The sequence below is a fragment of the Dermacentor albipictus genome, chromosome 5 (assembly GCF_038994185.2).
Source record: "Dermacentor albipictus isolate Rhodes 1998 colony chromosome 5, USDA_Dalb.pri_finalv2, whole genome shotgun sequence".
NCBI classification, from domain to species: domain Eukaryota; kingdom Metazoa; phylum Arthropoda; class Arachnida; order Ixodida; family Ixodidae; genus Dermacentor; species Dermacentor albipictus.
The window spans coordinates 135,223,417-135,238,846 of NC_091825.1; positions in this window are offsets into that span (position 1 = coordinate 135,223,417).

Genomic DNA, 15,430 nt, shown 5'->3' on the forward strand with positions numbered 1-15,430 from the left:
TCGATTGCTGCCGCAGGATTGCGCTGCCCCTGCGACGACCCTATTCTATCCTTGTTTTTCCCCTCCGCTTCTTTCATTTCCACCATTACCTTCTTTATTTTCTTCTCATTGGGAGCGTGTACATGTGCTGGCGTTGCCCGCCAGTCCCTGCTTTATCTCTCGCTTCCCCGGCGTTTCTGATGGCGCTGTTATATTGTCTCTTGAGGTTGGTCCTTGCTTGGCGCATTCGTCGTCGTCGCGTGCGCACGCCAGAGAGAGAGAGAGAGGAAGAGAGAGAGAGAGGTGGGAGACCTCGCGGGGACGCAAGAGGAAACGGCGCCGCCTGGTGTCGGGGAGGAAGGAAGACGGCAACTTTATAACGGAGCATGCGGAGAAGGCCCATAATGATCCGTTGAGCCCCGGCGATCATCCGTGATTACGAACGGGCCGACCCTGTTACCCAGGAAACGAGAGAAGACAGACAGGGGTTCGGGTAGAAGAGGGTAAAATGAATGTGCCTTTTGCGGTCTGGTTCTAACTGAAGCATTGCCCTCCCGATAAATACGTGGCCGGTCGCGAGCACACGGTGGTGCTCGCTGAACATTTTATCTTCGAAAGAAGCCGATCGCTGCGGTCTCGCGAGATGTGTACTTGAGCGACGCACAAAAAAGAAAGAGAGAAAGAAAGAAAGAAAGAAAGAAAGAAGGAAGGAAAGAAAGAAAGAAAGAAAGAAAGAAAGAAGGAAAGAAAGAAAGAAAGAACATTTAAAAAACATTTATTTAGTTGTTGACATGCTGCACTCACCTTAGTGTCCCCAAAATATCTATTACAAGCTCTTCCTCCGATCCGCCGAGACTACAAGGATACTTGACTGAAGTGACCGCTGCGTTTTACATGTAGCGTCCTCAACGAATCTCGTACCGAACTTTTTGTAAGCGGGCAGCTAGAATTTTGTAACTAGCATTCACTATTTCAGCTCACTTATATATGTCAGGCCTGCTGATGTATGTCGGCCCGTTGCTGATTTGGTGTATACAATAGAAAGTGTATATTATGTCTCGGCGAAAAACGAGGTTGGGGTGGCGCCATCACCGGTTTCAAGATTTAGGAGTTACGTTATTTGAAATAGAACCGCGACCCTTTATCTCACCGTCACCACGGCTTCATTCAGGGATGAGTTCTTTCACTTAGCGTGAATCCAGCCATGTGCTGCGCTTAAATAAAGTCGTCTGTATTATTATCACGCAGGTTACGCGAGGGTGTGCGCCGTATATTTTTTACCACCTCGAAAGAAAAAAAAATGTGCGCGACATTAAGTTTCTCGCCTGAAGTAGCATCGTGTTCTCTTGGTCAAGTTCGCTTCGTTCCATACTATATTCGCGCCTTCTACTGTGGCAATGCTATGAACCCTCTCAGCGAGTGCGAAAGACGACCCCTCTACAGTGATCCGCAAGTTTAGTGTAAATTTAGAATACAAACACGAAAATTTCTACACTCTTAATTGCTGTTTCTTCCAGCCGACATAGTCAGCTCCCATATAGGGCCAGAAACTGTCGTCTTCACGTGTACTTCGTTATTTCTTACCATCAGAGATGGGACGCCACAGGAACTTCCCCTTTTGAAAATTTCGGTGAAGAGCACGGCTCCTATACATCCAGAACCAACGTTAACCAGTACATAACCACCTGCAAATATTTTGTGCATTTAGTGTCGCTGTTTTCAACTTTTAAAGCGTATGCGGCGTACCATCTCTGATGGCGAAAAGTAACGAAGGCGGTGGCAGTACAGGTGAAGCAGACTACACCACCTCGAGCAAGCAAGGAGTAGGGAAGCATAAACCGGATTCCAACTCATTCCTTACAAATCCGTTCTGAGGAAAAATGGGAGCTTCGAAAAGATTAATGCAGGAAGGAAAGGAAAGAAACGTCATCTGTCCTAAAGGAGAGCGCACAGCTACAATAGAGACCTACGTGGGATCCTCAGAAAGCTTCGCGCTATATATGCAGCAGGAATGATGAAAATTTATCCCTTTGAAGAAATTTTATTAAAAGAAAAAAAAAGAGAGAAAGGATTGTCGTCTATCCTAAAGGAGATCACAGAGCCACAATAAAAACCCACACGGGATCATCAGAAAGCTTCTCGCTATAGAATAGAGAGTGTAGGACGGATGAAAATTTATCCCTTTCAAGAAATCTTCCCGGCACAACGGATATGAGGCAATTTATATGCATATGTCATTCCCGGAAGAAGAACGACTGCAGTTCCTGACTAAATGCAAAATTTTGTTGACGTTTTGTAACCCACACGGCTTCCTTGTTCACAGCGCGTACAGTCACGAGTTCAACGAGCACTCGTCTAGTCAGGTAGCGCGTTACCAACAACAAAGGACTTCGGCACCTGACGTTAGTCGAAATTTGGCTGACGTTTCGGTAACCATGCGGCTTCCTCGTTGACAACGCCAAGGTATGTCAGGCTTATATGGTAGCCATTTACGTAGCATGGTAGGCATTTTCTCGATAGGAGACTGGGAGAACGTAACCCAGGACGTTCGTTTAAGAATGCGCCGGCTTCAAAGTGAGAACAATAAATTGCGGCAATCGATCCGCCCGACGTCAAGATATCAAAGCAATAAAAACAAAAGTCGCAAAAAAATGTGCATAGACAGGGGGAAAAAAAAGGAAACGTGCCTAGCGAAGCAAATGGCTGCGATAAATTGAATAGTTATTGTGCTGAATCGCGAACAAAGTTTAAATGCTTTGTGTGACGAATGTCTCGCCTTCCAGCGAGGCAGGTCAAACGGGGCTGATAGAACGAGGTAGATCAGCTCTCCGAGTTTACCAAGTTTACCCTACTTTCTGTCGCGATCGGCGCCCTAATATTTTTCGTCGTTATCATTTCATCTCCCTTTACTTTCCTCATCTACAGGACATAGTAGCAGAGTCACTCTAACACCAACGACTCTTTATTTTTTATTTTCGAATGAGTTTCGCCCCTTGTCCTTTCTAAATAAGCGCCTCGTTTTCTTCGATTCATCGATTACGGCCACAGCTAGGCGACGGTCGGAGCGGAGCTCGTGTAACTAGGGCTCGAGCCTGCTACGCTAGAGGCCATTTCGATTCATGAATAATTCAGACCCACGCCACGCTGCATGACATATCCTGTTGCTGATGGGTCCGTGCGCCATCTGGGCGTAAGATACAATTTACAGGCGTCCGTGCCAACAATAAAGAAACGGTTTCCGCGCCGAACGCTCTGAGCATGCGGGAACACTCGCAGACAAAAGTGAGTAAACCGGCCTGTGTTTTATGAATTACCATTGAGCGTCGTCCAAAACTGATACTGCATTTTATTGCATACGACTTCTTCCTTGGGGAATGTTATTCCGTCCGTACAAAGAAAGCCTATTCACTTGTTTATAAAGTATGAAATCGGTAGCCGGTAGATATACGTAGTCTAGAGTCCAGAGACCGTCCATACGCAATCTATAGGATTAATAGTGCATACGGCATCATTTGTCTCAAGAAAGTTGACGACGGAAAAAGGAAATATTGATCATAACGCGTAGCATACGGTCCACTGTTAAAAAGCCCAAACACACCTTATCACTATTACAGCGAATATAACTGGGAGGTTTATTCTCCTTTTTCATAAAAAGTGGCTCGCGTACAACCAACTGGACGTATCAACAGGACTGGCAAAACAGTCTGTGTCTTCATGGCTTACCTTATAATCCACGTCAGTATGCGAAGTACGCCTTCCCTTTACTAGTTAACTACACTGTACAGCATGCCTTCAAAGTGCTCAAATGCGACTTGGTTTTGCAGACAGTTTTCTCTTCGCTGACAGGCTCTACACAGAAGTATCGATGGAAGCAAAGTTTCGAGGTGTCCCTAAGAATATTACACACGAGCATTTGTACAGTGCAGCTTGTAGATGCGTTGTTACTAAGGTTTCACCATCCGCCGACCTCTACTAATACAATCACATATGTCCTTTAATTGGAAGGTAACTATATCAACCTGAAACATAGCAGCAGAACATGCACCGTGTATTATTTCATAGCGTGAACGCAACCGAGACTGAACGTGCAGGAAAACGTAAAAAATAACGAAGTATGCGTACTCGCACGTCCACTGCGTTGGTCATTGTGTTCGCGGTAAGTAACCTCTAAATACCTCTGACAGACTAACCCACCCAAGAACAAGTTTCGGTGACAGGCACAATCTATAACTCATTAGCCTCATTACTCTCCAACCAAGGCGCAATTTATAGCCCTCGGAACGATTACCCCGCTGAATCAAGACACCGAATTCGAGAGGGATCTATAATGGACGGAACAACGAGAGCGCAGCTGATGCTCCGGGTCGTTGCTTTTGTTTTTCTGCGCAGCACTGGAACATTAGACGCCCGACAAGGAAAAAGAAAGAACAAAATAAAGCACACAATTGGGAGAAGCGGTGTTTGACTTTCGAAGCGATCGTCCGACTTCACGGGGCGGGTCGCTGGGCCGAGCAGCACATCCCACCGCGGAGCCAGAGTTATTGACCCGATTTGTTCCTGCGCCGCATATGCACCACCGGCGCCGTGTTGACACACGTCGAAAACATCGTCAACAAAGCGCTTTCCCCGCGCTTGCCAGCCTTCGGCTCCGCTCGGAGTGGAGGCCGCTTCGGTTGCTGTCCAAACAGAAGCCGCGTGCCCCAGACGTGCTGCACCCGGTAGCGATGTAGCTCAGCTAGCGGCCTCGCTGTATACATTCCGAAACCTGATAGGGGCAAGATGCGCCGACAAGGAGTCATGTATCTCCGAACTTCGTCGACCAGTTCCGTTCAGCCGGTTTTGATCATTTCACGCGAAACAAAGTGGGCGTCGCGGCGGTACTAGGTATAGAGTTCTGTTTACCGTCCGCACAGACAGACAAAAAAAAAGGAAAACATTGAAAAGCTTCATTGTTCTAGTTTTCGAGGAGTCAGCCTGTAAAATGAAGTCAAGCTGAAAGTTTCTGTTGCGAAGCTTCGGTATCGACTTTCCGGAGGAATCGTTCCGCCAGAGAAAACACCGCGGCGCCGAAAAAAAAAATAAAGAAAATTCTATTTCAATGACTTTCCTGCGCAGCGAAGCGGCGGCGCCGACTTTGCTATAATGTTGGGTACCGTCAGAAAAAAAGAAAGAAAAAAGACACCCGCACTTACGCGCCACAAAGTTAAACAGAAGGACGAACACAAGTCGGCTTCTCCTTTCAAAACATCTTAATGTAAGGAAGCCAGCTTGTCTCCCAATCTTCGCGATATGCACGTTGTCAAGCTCGCACGAGCAGCTTCAGAGGCGACGTAATTAAAAACCATGGCAAATATGAAGCAGAAAGGAAAAGAGGAAAGCTGCACATACAACACGACATAGGCACTCGGGTTGTGTACTTGTCTTTGTATCTTGTCTGTATTTGTATTCTCTCTCTCTCTCTCCCTTGTCTGCGTTCTTTTGCGGTGGTTTTTATTCCCGAAGACTTACGAACGTGCTGAACTTTGAGTTAACAAGCTTTTGATGCGAGTCACCAGTCTATCACATGTAATGAAAAAAAAAGAATGAGGTGTAAATCTAGAATGAGTGTGCCCGAAAAAATTCACACAACTCGCGGTTCTGTACCGACATTCGCGCTATCGTTTTCTCAGTTCGGCCCACCCGACGTAGTCAGGGACGAACGCACAACTTCGCAATCTAGGGCATCGACAGAAGCCATTCTCGCGGTCGCCGTACTGTAGCTATACAGGCACTGAACAGCGGCGCTCGCACTTGTCGCTCGAAATCATTAGGTCGGCGGCAGCGGAAGAGAAATGTGAAAGCAATCAGTAATCGCATTGAAAATAAGTAAACGAACGAACCGTTCTCGAACACCCGCGGCAGCACCAAACTCTGACAGCGCATGTGCGACAACGCCCGGAGAGGAAAGATGGATGGCAGTTTCAAAAACCTGAAGACAACGCGTAAAAAGAAGCGCCTCGGATGAGCAATAAAAGAGAAGCGAGCGTCAGATCAGCGGTTCGGCGAACGTTGTGAACAAACGGAGTTCCCGACTCTGTTATTGGAAGGCGGTATCGGCGCCGACACTACTGGGTCTCTCTGCCCTCGCCTTCCTGACTCTTCTTCCCTACATGTCTCGGCGTGAAGGTACTACAGACCCGTGTATTGCACGGGAAAGAGAAACGAGAGAGAGAGAAAAAAAAAGAACGTTGATGAAAAATGCAGTGAAGCTGTACGAGGAGAAGAAGAAAGCAAACAAGCGACTAGCAAAAAGGAAAGTTAGAGAGAGAAAAGAAATAGTGTAAATGGGGCAGCATGACTTCGGCACACCGTTGATGTACGATATCGAACGTTCCATCGAGTGCAAGATTGAGTCGCGCTGAACATACGAGAGCATTCGCTCCGTAGCATTTATAAATGTGTCTACACAGGCTGTGAGCTTCGCCCGGACGATTCGATTTCTTTTCGAGAACGGGAAGCGGCCAGGGGATGAATCAATGCGAAAAGGCGAGACAGAAACTGTTTCCTCTGTGACTTTGTGAGCGCGCATTCTTTTGTCTCCTTTGACGATGCTTTCATTTTTGAACCGTCCCCGTCCCCCCATTTCCTCCTTATGTTCTTTTTTCTATGTCCGTTTCTTTCCGCCTGCAAAAGCATTGCGCGCAAAGTGGTTTCAGTCAATTTTCAAATGCTCTTTCTCCTTTGCAATTTACATCTGCTGCCCAGACTCTAGATGTGACGCTTCTGCGATTCTAGCCCAAACGCAGATAAATGAGGACGCTATACGATATTGAGGATGCTATGCGATATGTGCACTTTTATCTGTGAGATGTGCGTTCGATGGTGGTGATAGTCCTCGGTCCTATACGAGATCTTTTTTTCTTTGTAAGGTGTGTTTCGTGATTGTGGTGTATTACCATTGCCACCAAAAGCAAACATTCTGCAAAAAAATTATATAGATTAAGTACTAGCACATTTAATGGTAGTGGCTGAGCTTATTTAGGGTCATAATCATAAAAGAGACGCTTCGCCGTGGCTAAGCGGCTACGGCGGTGTGCCGCAGAGGGCTAGGTCACAGGCACGGCTACAGGCGACAGCTTTCTAGTGGAAGCGGAACGCGAAAACGCCCATCTGATCTGGGTGCATGCTAAGAAATCCCATGCGGGGAAAGAATCTTACATGCCCTTACGTTGTCCGCTCACCTACCTGTCAATCAATCAATCAATCAATCAATCAATCAATCAATCAATCAATCAATCAATCAATCAATCAATCAATCAATCAATCAATCAATCAATCAATCAATCAATCAATCAATCATCTGAAAGCAGCGTTAAAGCTACGAGTGACGTCGTAATGGAGCTCTCGCGATCATATTTGAAGACCTGTGATAAGTGTGAACCTCTTGATTGTACTCCCACCGGAACGCATCTTTGGGAGCCCGGTATCAAAATCGCTGCTTCGTGCTAAAACGACGCTGTAGTGGCGGCCGGTAGCCTAGGCAACATGAGGCACCTTGCGCACCAAGAAAGGGTGTGCAAAAGCCTCAAGGGCAACTCTTTCATCGCCGGAGCGTGTCGGCTCCTCCGTTGGCCTCTCACGCCCTGACTCTCTGCTGTAGTTTGTGAGTATGGGCCTGAATGTGCGGTCCTGTGTCTGTGAGAGAGAGACAGAGTATAAACTCTACCTGGATGATGGGAAACCGACTTTCATGTATCTAATTATCTAACCTTGTTACCAATGAAGGCTTCATCTGCATACGTATTGAACTCAACAGGCTGCGGCATCGAGAGCGAAGTTTAGGCCACTTCGTATGCCACCCGCTACTGGAAGAATAGCTATCGGTTCATGCAAGTGAAGGAAAATTCTCCAAGTGGAGTGTAGCACACTACGCATTTTTAATACGTCTGGCATGAAGAGTCCCAGTCACAAAGAGGAACAGCACAGGCGGAGGAAAACTAAAAGCTCAAGGAAAGCGGTAATACTCACGGTGATCGTTCGCGTTAGCTCTACCCGTTTCTGCAATGTTGTGATGCAGCCAGTTGATAAAATGATAATTGACAACTTGTTGCTCTTACAAAAAAAAAAAGAAAGAAGAAACCTCCTCTTACGGATATCAAAAAAGAGATTTATGAAATCATTTCCCACAATTTAGAGAGCCACGACTTCTTTTCTCGACTCGTTTTGGTACCTCTTCGCATAGGCTTATATTTCCCAAATTTGTTAGTAAAGCTTTCCGAGATGTCAGGTGGACAAGTTGGAAGCACTTACGCTTTAAAGAACGACGTGCGGACTCCTCTCGGTCCCTCGAAATTTATCTTACCTTTATTCCGATAGGTGGTACACAGAGAAGTGTGGCCGTTGTTGATTTGTATTAATGCTCAGGCTTCTGTTTTCCCAGCAGTTAGACACCTGAAGAAGCCATAAAGCTGGCTGTTAATGCTGAAGCACACAGTTCTTCAGAGCTATGTATATATATTTGCAGCTTATTAGTATAGTCGTCGCTTCGAGTTCAAGTTTGCCAAGACGCTCCCGGAGAAGTCGAGCTGGATCGAGTGTTTTTCTCGCAACGTCAACCTCGCAAACAAGAATGAGTGCGATACTTTTTATCTACAGAAAGTGCGGTAATATCAACACACGTAGAAAAATAGCCGAGATTTCACTGGAAGCGAAAGCTCAGAAATGAAAGTATTGATCTAACGAGAAGTTGAAACGAGAAAGAAAATGGAAGAGTCCTTTTTTGGCTCTTCCGCTTATATTCGCTTGGACATATCTCGACTTCCTGGCTCCAATAGGAGCCAAGAAAAGAGGCTCTCTCCAAACAGCCACATTCATAGTCAGGACGACATCGAACTGAAACACTTTGTTCTAGTGAGGCAAGCGATCAAATCACAGCTGTTTCTCGAGTAAGTCTGACCATTAAGGTCAAAAGCGTGGCAGTTTGGGCGAGTTGGTACGTCATGACTGTTTTAGGCTTGTAGCGCAGCTCGGAAGAGCAAAAAAGGAAGGAGGTAGGGGTAATAAAAGGAAACGGAAAACAGAGTGAGCGCTGGTCAGTTGGAAGTTAGCGCTCACTCTGTTTTCCGTTTCCTTTTATTACCCCTACCTCCTTCCTTTTTTGCTCTTCCGAGCTGCGCTACAAGCCTAAAACAGTCTGACCATTAAGCCGACACGTAATAAACAGAGGCTGCCTACGAAGCCTGTCTTGTAGCCTCTGCTTCATTCTTTGTTTGTGCTACGCCTATAATACATGTTAGGGGCTCGTCCAGCGGGGAAACCAAGACATGCTATACGCAGGCCTCCCCATAATAAATTCTATATAAGCTAACAGCATTTTCACAACATGTACAGGCGGGATCAAATGTTTGCGGAATGTGGGTTCCACGAGAAAGCCGACTGTCAACCCAGTTTTACCTTGCATCCATTAAAACCGTACAACCCCATGTTGGTCGTGCACACTAATGCTTAGAAAACCCTCGTTGTAACCAAGGCGTCGGGACAGGAAAGTGACTTTGTTATAAGTGGTATTTCGTTAACTGCGCATAATTTATAAGAGAGTCATAGCAACGTGATATCACGAAAGAACTTCGAAAAATGCGATATTTCGAGTAAAGCGATTTCATTAAAGCGAGGATTTACTGTGGCACATTTGAAACCCAGGCTGCATGCCGAGGCTGAGGAAATATTTCGGTTTTTCTCGACACCCTGATCCCGTAAATTTTCAACCCTACCTGTATAACGGCAGACCGAGACAACTACTACACATCCGCACATGCATGAAACGAAGTTATATCAACATGATCTTAATAACAAATGTGAATGTTTGCTTTCGAGCATAAGTAAGTGCTTGTGTCGGTGCGTGCAAAGAAATAACGAAGCATTTGGAACCGTCGCGCCTCGTGTATGGCTAATTCAGTACGGTTGAGTGGCTGACTGGCTTTAGTGCCCGGAATCTATAGACAAGTGGCAAGTTTCGCCGTCACGAAGAAGCAGAGGTGCAAGCGTAACATGCACTGCAGCAATAAATAAATAAATAAATAAATAAATAAATAAATAAATAAATAAATAAATAAATAAATAAATAAATAAATAAATAAATAAATAAATAGTATTGTGTAAAAGACAAACTGTATAAATGTAAATTTTCGTGGCGGGAAAGTTTACTGCACGTGGCCAAGTTTACAAAATTACACCGCAAAAGCCTTTGTTCGAAGCGGCAAGCAGATAATCCGAAGTGTGGACATTACAGTCACGGCTTCGTCTCTTGCCAGGACACCCGTGTTTGTTTACAAACAGTCACAATGTGTATACGCACTTTGCGGAGAACGTTTTAGTAACGAGGTCTGTATTTAATTTTGATCGCATAGCACTTTTTTGTTTTTGCTTACGCGCGCTGACCTCTCGCTCAACAGGCATTCTCTCTCTTTACACCCGCAGGAATGTTACGCGCTAATCTACAGCCGCACGAACGGATTCAGCACCTCCAATATAAGCCAACACTGCAGATGTGCACTTCGGAATTCCGTTTCATACCATAACGCAGCGTGAGGACGGTACTTATATTGGAGTTTGAATCCCGCCGTATTGCCAGCCAGTGCAGACGCCTCGTTTTTCGGCTCCTACTTGTTATTCACGTGCGCGAAGTTTGAAAATATATCTATCACGATGTGCGAGCGCCGTTTCATATCTCTTCGTTACGGGAAGAGGAAAACACAGCCGTACACGTTTTGAGCGAAGGTGCACTCTCTGAGACGTCCAATAGATCCAAGAAACGTAAATATTGCAAGCGGACCTATAAGCTGCCGTTCCGGCAAATACGGCGCCTTTATTTGCTCAAACCGCAACATTCAGCCCCCTACGTTTGATCCGCCTGCATTTCTTCGGTTTCCTTAACCGATTGTGGCGGTCTGCTTGATGTTTATCTTTGTAACTAGCAAGAAGAGGAGAAAATGACAGTTGTCTCTTCAAAAATGTACACCTTGCCCCCATCCCTTTGCGATGTATATAGTTTGGTTCTCGAACATTTAACCCGTGGTTCGCGGATGTTGGTTGTCCCGTTTTATATCGCATTGGAACGTATGAAGCCTTTAAGACCTTTCGAACCTCAACCCTTCGGGTTTCGCTTCGGTTGCTGGTTACAGCCATATAAGTGAGCGTCAGATCCTGAGCCTTTTGTGTGGGTTCACCACGGCCTTCTATTGGTCGGCGCACACTCCGGTGTGTGTACGCTGGTAAGTGGCACCTTTGCTGCGCGCTGGACGGCGCGTCGCAAGACCTCACAGTCGACGCCTAACATGACAGGTGCGACCGACTGCGAGACACAACTCAAGCAGAAAGAGTGCTAGAGATATCACCTATACACAGCGACGCGATCATCGCGAATTACAATTTTGCTGTTGTTCTTTTTCCCACTTTCGTTCTTGTACCGTATACCATCGGCTGGTTCAATGTTATGCCAGCAAGTTTTGCTAGCTGCATCAGTTCACATTGTCCTCTATCGCCTTGACTGCCGTTCCCTATACTTTTGATAAACCATTCTGCATGCATCTTTGTTCGATTCCCTGCAAATGCGTAGGCGAATATATGCAAAGCCTTTTCAGTAAACAACTTTCTCTCTCTAGTTTGTCCTTTACACACAATATCCCTATCTAAAAAGACCCATAAGCCCCGTAACCAGTATTCCCACATGAACAGCGACCCCGATATCACACGGGGGATGTCCCCATATGATATACGGGAACATACGGGCTTTTATAAGGGATCTTCATATGTTTACACGGGGTTATTGAATATACGGAACTTGTAAGCTTTTTCGATAGGTATGGCCTGCCAAACTCCCCTTTTTGCTCTTAATATCAACTAGCATACGAGCTAGCCGCGTTTTCTATATGATCCGTATCACCCTCCTTTTGTTCACTAACGTTATGGCTGTAATCTTTTTTTCGTTCGATCGTTCACTGCGCAGGTCTCAGCTCTCTTTCAAACTTCTTTGTCAACCTACAAGTGTCCACCTCACATGTATTCCGGCCTAATTTGCTGATTGCACTATTTCCTTTACAAAGATATCGGCAAGTCCCTGTTCATGATGTCAGAGTATCTGTTGTATGGGTTGCAGCCAATTTTTATTCCAGGTTTGAAGTTTCCCGTCTCATAATCCGGGCCGCCTGTAACTAACCACTTATGCACTTTTTCACCACTTCAAAGGGCACTCTTACAAATCATGGCCTGTTGTAACATTGCCAGGTTACACACACACACACGCGCACACTCACTCACACACACACACACACACACACACACACACACACACACACACACACACACACACACACACACACACACACACACACACACACACACACACACACACACACACACACACACACACACACACACACACACATGGTCCAGTACCTAAAAACTACATGAGCAGTCCAAAGCGTGTGCTGCTCCAGCATCTACAGCAGGCATTCACCACCGGTTGTACACCGAGACAAACATACTCAAAGAAATAATTCCAAGAGCTGCCGCTGGATCAGACATTCAATCGTTTAAGAAACAGCCGCACCCAAGCGTTCTTGTGTACCAAAAACTCCATGGCCCTGTTTGCGTTTTCGTGTATACTCCTTTTACGTTTTCTCTCTCTCTCTCTCTCTCGATCTTCCGGCGTTTCGCGTCACCTAACTGTAGGGGCACAATACCTAAAACTCCCTAGATGTACGAGCTGGCTCACTGACGATACGTTCGCTGAGACAACGTTGCAATTTTCACTTGAGGAGGGCCTCCAAGCTTTTCTTAAATAGGGCACTTTGCTCGAAAAGAAAGAAAAGCAAGAATGAAGGGAGAATGGTAAAAGCGGAGCCGATTTTCTACAGAAAGGGTAAAGAAAACGCAGAACGATGGGAAAAAGGGGGAGGAGAAAGCGTGGAATGGGGAGAATCTCGGACACGGCCAGAAGCGGGCGGAAGGGGAGGCGACGACGTGTGTCTATAGCACGCCCTGCTGGCTCCGTTCAGAACGGGCGACGAGCTGTGCACGTCTGCGGCGCTGCCTTTTGTGCGCGGTCGCGCTGAGTCAGGGCGGGTTCTTGTGTGTATCAGATTAGGCAAACAAAAACAAAACAAAAAGAAAGGAGAGAGAAAGGAAGGAAATTAGAGCTGACGACGCTTTCCCGCGTTTATATATGCGCGTCACCGCGGCATCGGTGTATCTACACTGGGCTCGAGTCCGCTGAAACCGAGAGTATATTGGAAACATTACGGAGCTAGAGAAAGCACGCGATGAGCTTCAAGGTGTTGTTACGCGCAGCCGACACGACGAAAGTGGATGACGGAGCGGCAAGGTATGGCGTTTCCGCCAACGAACGAATTATAAGGAATATCTTAAAATGGCAAAAAGAAATTTTTTTCTTACCGCTTTAAGATAATTTTTGTAAGTCCTATAATTAAAAATGTAGAGGTGTGCGAATATCTAAATTTCGAATACGAGTCGAATCTTTCATAACCGATTCGTATTCCATTCGACAATTGACTATACTACACCCGACGACAACTTTCTGTGGCAGCATACTTATAGCCAAAGCTACGCACACGCGCTCGCACGTGCAGAGCTTCTGCTCTTGTGACGCCAAGTGGTGCCGACGTTGCACTGCGATAGCGTTAAGGGGCCTCGTGTCGCAGACAATCCGGCGTCGGTGCTGGCGGCGTTGTCCGTGAGGTAAAAATCTTCGTGAACCACGCATCCCGAACCACGCAGGCCCTCCACGTGCGTGGCACATAGGCGTTGTTGAACTAATTGAACTTCTCAAAGTAAAATGCGTCAGAAAATTCGTAAAGTGCGACTTATGCTATGTTCACACTACGGTCGTAACGCGCGTAACAGCTCTTTTGGCGTATCGAACGTAACGGCTGTAAAAAACGTTACGGCAGTTAAGCCGGCACCTTTGTTCACATTTACTGCTGCTTAAATTACGGCTTTTACAACACGCCAATCAAATTTGGAGCTGCAGAATCGACGTCACCAGCGGTCCAATGTGGCTCCTGCCAACATGCGAGCGCTGGCCGAGATCGAAGAAATTCACGCTCAAAACAAACTTATAGTCGTGTATTCAATCGCCCAAAGACGACGAAGGTGACGCAGAAGGGTTTGGGTGCGACAAGTATTTCTCGACAGGGCCGTGGACGGCGATTTTCACAACCTTTTCGCCAAGCTCCGAGTTGGTGACGCTGCGATGTTTCATAACATCATGCGCATGTCGCCCCAGCAGTTCCGCTTCCTTGAAAACCTAATGAGACCAGTCATCGAAGTTCGGAGCACGCATCTGCGGCCATCGATTTCCTCGGCGGATAAACCAGATGAACTGAAAACAGTCTCGCAAGCCGCACTGCAAAAATTTTCACGAACACAGCCAATCGTGCGCACGGACTGGCGGAATGGCACTTCCCGCGCCTGGAGCTGTCTGCAGACGGGAGGACGGAAGTGTCGTCACCGGTTGTTGAAAGCCGAAAGCTTAGCGGTCATTGGCTGTGTCGCAACGGTCGTAACATAACAGTCGTAAATGTTGCCGACCCTTTAACACTCTCACCCACGATTTTTGCGAGAATTGCGCACGTTGGTACCTTTACGTTCGCAGTCTGAACTAGACGCATACGCTTGTTGCGCTTCCGCTTACGTATGTTACGAAAAATCGGCGCCTTACGAACGTAGTCTGAACATAGCATTACACACAACCTACAGGCATGATAGCATCGGATTGTAATTTGAATATACGAGAATACATAATTTTCTTACTCGGAAACTCAGAAATCCCTTTTCAGAAACCCCTTTTCCAGCTGCCGTTTGAAGTTTGGCGCGGCTGTGCATTGGCTCCGGGTTCGGGCCACGCAAGAGGCCGCGTTTCGTGCTTGCAGACGTCGTGCTTGCAACCCACCTCAGTGGACATTAACGTTTCATCTCTCTATCTCTCTCTTTCTCTCTCACTCTCATTCGTGCATAGCGCTCGCCACCAGAGTTTCCCGGTAAACATTACGGTTAGATGAGCTGAAGTTGCCGGGAAGCGTGAGAAGCAGTCAGGGATCTTTGAATGCCATCGCGTGACACTCTTAAAGTCGACGCTTAAGCGTCTTCCAGTTTTTTGCTGACAGTCTACAGGACCGGGAAAACCAGACACGGACGCCGGAAAGTCAGAACTAAAAACAACATGTAACGGAAATCCTTTTCCTTAGCAAGTTTTTTAGTTGTTATGACATAAATTTCGAACAAATGAATTAGAATAATAATTGGTACGATTTGTTTTAGGCTACGTAGCTTCTAGTTGCTTACGTTCGTGGACTAAATGCAGAAGCGCAGGAAGAAGAAGAAGTAAGGAGAAATTTGCACGCAATTCTTGGCCAATACCCCAGTGCGAGTATGAGCCATAACATGAGGCCATCAT